The sequence below is a fragment of the Dermacentor silvarum genome, chromosome 1, assembly GCF_013339745.2.
Source record: "Dermacentor silvarum isolate Dsil-2018 chromosome 1, BIME_Dsil_1.4, whole genome shotgun sequence".
Classification (NCBI taxonomy): Eukaryota; Metazoa; Arthropoda; class Arachnida; order Ixodida; family Ixodidae; genus Dermacentor; species Dermacentor silvarum.
In genome coordinates, this window is record NC_051154.1 from 164466719 (window position 1) to 164472197 (window position 5479).

Sequence of the window (5479 nt, forward strand, 5' to 3'; positions counted from 1 at the left end):
GATATTGGAAAGTCGGATGCGATTCGTCATGGGTCATGGAAGTCTAGTTACGTATTTCTACGTTTCTATATGGTCATGTAGATCGATATACCTGGCGTCAAATTATATCGATCAATTTACGCACTGGGCAACGCGAAGCGAGGCTCACAGTCCAACCCCTCTGTGACGTGTGGTGTCACTCCCACAAGCTTAAAGTTGTTTTTTTTTTCTTCCGCTTCAATCTACGTTTTCAGTTTCATTTCTGCATTTCGATTACAGCGTACTTAATTTCCCCTGTGTTGGCTTCGTTGCCTGTTTGGTTAATATATGTTGGTTATTCCACACACGGGCTGCCCGTGTGGGGAAAAAAATATTAATAACAGTAATAACCAAAGTGGGCTTCTCCCCACAAAGTTTCACATTGATGGAAAGCCAACTCCGACAATTGCTTACGGCTGAGTTAGCCATGGGTGCATACCACAACGACGGACGTGTGGAGAGCTCTTGAAGCGCGTCGTAAACACCGTAGAGGAGTTATCGCTTCAAAGAGCGACAAAGTGCCGAATGTCACGCCGTCGGTGATCTTCGTGAACTTCAAGTTCAAGTCTATCTAAAGGGACACTAAAGGCAAATATTATTTCAACGTGGACTGTTAAAATATGATACCAGAAACCTCGAAACGCTTGTTTCGTGCCAAGAAAAGACTTATTTTAAGAGAAAATTGCGTCTGAAGCGTCCGCGTACCTCTAACGCAATTCAAGCCGCGCGCCGAGCGAGGAGTGGTGACGTCATGGCCGCCGGTGAGTGAAACGGCGCCCGCAGATGGCGCTACGGCTTTTTTTGCGGAAAGTGCAAACGCGCGGCCAGAAACAGAGCCAAGACAGAGCCGACGGCAGTGCGAAAGGGGAAGTAGGGTGGCTCGTCGCCAACTAGTTGACGACCCTGACAACGACACATTGGCTCGCGATACTGGGCTCGATTTTAGTGATTTAAGCTCCGATGAGCGTGACATGCTGCTGAGGGCTCGCGCTGCCCGCGTCGTTGCCTACTACGACGGCGGCCTCGACACCGGCTCTTCCGAGCGCGAAAGCAGCGAGGACTCCGCAATGCGACGTCGGGCGACGAAGCTGGTCACCGTCTGGACGTGCCGTCGCGACTCTCAAGCTGCTAGCAAATTCAAGTGCGAGTTTAGCGAGCCAGCAGCACCAGCGAAGTCATGGAGGAAGGAAAAGATTTTCCTCCATGAGCGCAGTACTACGTGATAACGTAACTTCTGAAACTCGAAAGCGAGCGCGGAGCAGAGTCGAGCGAAAACGAAACCTTTTCACCGCCCGCGTCGTTATCAAGTGTAACGCCAAAAAGGTATTTTTTTCTAAGAATCTAATAGAAGTAGACAAGTAGCATTTTCTTCGCTCTTATAATCCAAAACAATGTTTTTAATACGATTGGTCATACGCCTTCGTCATCGGGTAAGTACCGGAATGTCTCTGGGGCGTCTCTTATCGTGTCCTACATTTACCTCAATTTCTCGAATACTAAAGCTCTGTTCGTGATTATATTGACGCCTTAGATGTTCTAGAGCATTGCTCTATCACTTTAGCCTGACTTTTTATTTCACTTTAGTGTCCCTTTAAGGTCATGGCTATACGAGTATCGCATGGGAAACAGCAATGCAGTTGAGATGGAGGTCCCCACGTTAAGAAATGGTCGAGAGGACCTCCTGATAACATGAATGGCAAACAAGATGGACGGTGACAAACTAAAAATGTAACGGCCATTATGTTAGAGGCATATATCAACTAATAAAATCGTAAAATGTTCAACAATTTATAAACAACGGCAGCAGTAAAATATCAGTATTTCGCGTTAATAATAACAAATTAAAGAAAAGAAACGTCAATTCATAAATCAATGCACATAAACTACGGCAATTATATAAATTCTGACAATTCGTCGATATCAAATAAAGAAAGAAAAGGCAAGGGAGAAAATTCTGGGGTTTTACATGCCAAAACCACCATCGATATAATTATGAGGCACGCTGTAGCCGTGGGCTCCGAATTAATTTTGACCACCTGGAGTTCTTTAACGTGCACCTAAATCTAAGTACACGAGTGTCTTTGCATTCGCACCTTCATCGAAATGCAACGGCGCGGCCGTGATCGAACCCCCGAGCCCAAGCTCACTAGCGTGACGCCATAGCGACTAAGCTATCGCGGTGGGTAAAGCAAAGCAAAGCCTGCTGAATGAGCATCAACCCGCTAAAAAACTTATTTCGCAAAACCTAAACAAGAAAGTAAACATACGAATAGAAAATGGATGGCGACCACTGAAGCCATGGCCTGTGATATGCCACCCATGCAATATGTAAATTCGAGTTCGCTAAGTACATGGCTACCGGCCAATCTCGGCTGCCCGAGAGATTCCGAAGATGCCTTCCAGTATTGCGTATGGTTTCTGCTCACGAAAATCTCTGTCAATCTGGTGCCTGAGATACTGACGTTTTCTCCTTCTGCTCACCTTACAGTAATATCCTTCCTGTTTTTGTGGCGGGAAAGTGTTGGCACCTTCGACGCATGTCGTTTGTCGTTCGCACTTGTAAGTAGAGAAGCATTTGCGTCCGCTGCTAAAAAAAAAATTGGCCATAAAAGCGCTGCAGCACAATTATAACAAGCGCTGCAGTCTTGAAGCCACAGCATCAGAAATCATCCATGTCTATTATTACAGCGAAGCTGTACATGGCTAGATTCCAGTGGATCGATGTCCGTAGACCAAAAATCCCGAAGACCGTGCAACACCGGGCCGACCCATGGCGGAGGTGAAGCAGGCTTCAAGTACTCCGCCAACTTGCAAAAATACGTTTATTATCTTGGGTGAAAATACGACCCGTATCTGATATTAAGCTGATAAGAAGAGATACTATACACTTTGACTCGCGTCGGCCATGTCTAAATTCACATCATGCACGTACGTGTACGCCATCCCGCGTATTCAGACTAACGCCAACCAAACTGGGTGTCCTCTGTCTGCTGATGTCATGCTCCATGTAGGCTCCTTTCCTCAGTTCTGATGGGGGGGGGGGGGGGGGGGGGGGGGGTATTCATAAATAATCCTACTCACGCATATTGTGCTTGTGGAGGGTTTCCATAGATCGAAGAGCGTTGTTCACTTCTTGGAGGCGCCAAACGTCCAATAAACCAGGGCAGGCAACGAAAGCACACTTCCCGTTCCGTTTGCAGCGGTTGTTACCGCCCCTGAGAAGGTGACGGCATTCATTCCCAACTGCAGGGTTATTCTGGGGTAATCTTAGAAGAAGCCATGCTGATGGACTATTTGGTCTTCCCATTTTCTCCTCTCCAGGACAACCTCCTTTTTGCGCTCCGTGTGTATGCGCGTGAGCGTTTCACGGTTTATCTAGTAATAGTACATATCTGGCATAAACGGCCGAAGTGGAAGCTTCAACAGAAGCGGTGATTCTGCGGTGCTCCTGAAGCACCGTATCGGCGATGGAACACAACTGGCACGGCCGAGTTCATAATTGCAAGCGTCTCTGCCAAGATGGCCGTGTAGTTCCCAGCACGTACCTAGCGTCCGCCCCCATTTTTGCACATAACTGAACTCGTCACTTGTAATGATGGTCTCGTGGGGTGCGCTGCTGAAAAATATTTCGAAGAACCGCTTATGTATTCGGCACCCGTTTGCACCACATGCGCGTGAACCATTTCACGCAGAACCGGTAACCGTTACTCAAGCTAAGCTTGCATTTCCTCACTTGTGTTGGCGTCGGTGTTGGTGTTGGCGTACGAAAAAACAAAGCCACGCGAAAATAAAAACTGCTGGTCGGGCGGCGGACTCGAACCACCGACCTCCGGGTTGCGAGACCACCTCACTAACCGATTTAGCCACTGTCGAGACTTTTTTTATTTATTGATATTGAGATTTCTTGTTTGTTTAATACATGGAAAACAAAACTGAAGATATATTACAGTGCGGACAAAGCTACGCACTTAAAACTCGGGTAAACACACACATGCGTCCAACAAGTGCATCCAGTCAGGCGGAGGTTCCTGCGCAGCGTACACACTTCTTACATAAGCTGCTTTTTCCTGAAAGAATGAGTTTGTAGATCACCGGCTTTCGGCATGGCGATCACACATTCTAGCTCTCCATAGGCTGTATAAACCCAGTACTATGAACGTGTTATAGGGAGGACCGCGAGTAATCTTAAACAGTAGGAACCTACTTGCGTGCGGAGGGATGTCAATGTCCTTTTTCAGTGTCCGTTGGAGGATGTCCCAGAAAAATATAGCATCCGTGCAGTCTATAAAGCAGTGATCTATGATTTCAGCGCGTGGACAGAGTCGACAGTTCCTGGACCACGGCACGAAGCAGCCCCTCGGGTTCAACCAGGTTTTCATCATACGCTCCCTTAAAAGCGGGGTTGTATGTGCATGAAGAAGTAGACGCCGCGCAAAGTGCATGCCCGTAACACGGGCACGCTCTTCAGTGCACGCTCGGAAAGGAAAATGTCTCACATAGAGGCTCCACAGCTGCAGAAACCTTACACAGTGGATTTAGAAATGACGAGGCGCGCGGCGCCGGCACATACCACCCATCAACCCAACCGACAACGTCAGCCTGCAACCTCAACAATAAACAACCGTTTCTCATTCACCAACAACCATGTCTCTTTAATGCGTGTCAAAAGCTCAAAAAACTAACCAAACCTACCCTTAGGGTTGGACAAGCCTCGCGTGCACCGTTGTTACCGCTAGGGTAAGGCTTTAAACATTTATTTCTTGCGGGGTTGAGGTTCGGTTCGGGTTCAGGCACGTTCTAAGAATATCGGTTCGGGTTCAGTTCCCGTTCGAATTACGGTTCGTTTACGGTTCTCGGTTCGGTGTCGGTTCGACACCTTACTGATAATCGCCATCTTTGCCATGACTGAGTTCGCATGGACAACGTGCGAATACTTTAATGAACCCTCGGGATTAACCCAGTCATAAACACCAGGGCCGCACGCCTTAGCTTCGATGGTTAACCACCTTCACGGAGTAGAAGGGCTGACGAACTTTTTCTTAAAAAGCCAGGCAATTAGCTGTGGTAAGTGTTATACTAAACGAAGAAGACTCCAAAACGCGATGGTTCTGCAAAATTTGAGCAAGAACAGTGCAGCGATGAGCGCAAAAGATCTTTTGGAACAGGCGGAGCGAAATCACCTACACCTTACTAGGTGGTGGTGATGAAAACGCCTTCATTTACATGTAGAGATGACCTCGAGGCCTATGGAACGATGGGGTGAAGTGTCCCGCGTCTCACATAAAGAGAGTCCAAATTGCCTTCCTCTGTGTAGGGGAGGTGCGTGTGACATAGGATAGACCATTTCGACGACCAGTATCATCTCTAGTACTGATGCCGCCTTGCTCGGCATGGCGACGCCGAGTAATGGTAGTAGCCGTGCAAGTGCATAGCAGCTGTCGTGCGTCCACCCGTTCATCAC

The 5479-nt window shown here is 47.8% G+C and overlaps 1 non-coding gene across 1 annotated transcript; it reads right to left on the bottom strand.

The window, feature by feature from the left end:
* Positions 1-2740: 2740 nt before the first annotated feature.
* On the bottom strand, positions 2741-2925 carry LOC119437861 (U2 spliceosomal RNA). Its single transcript, XR_005189564.1, has one exon. It is a non-coding gene; the product is annotated as a U2 spliceosomal RNA (small nuclear RNA).
* Between the last annotated feature and the right edge of the window lie 2554 nt (positions 2926-5479).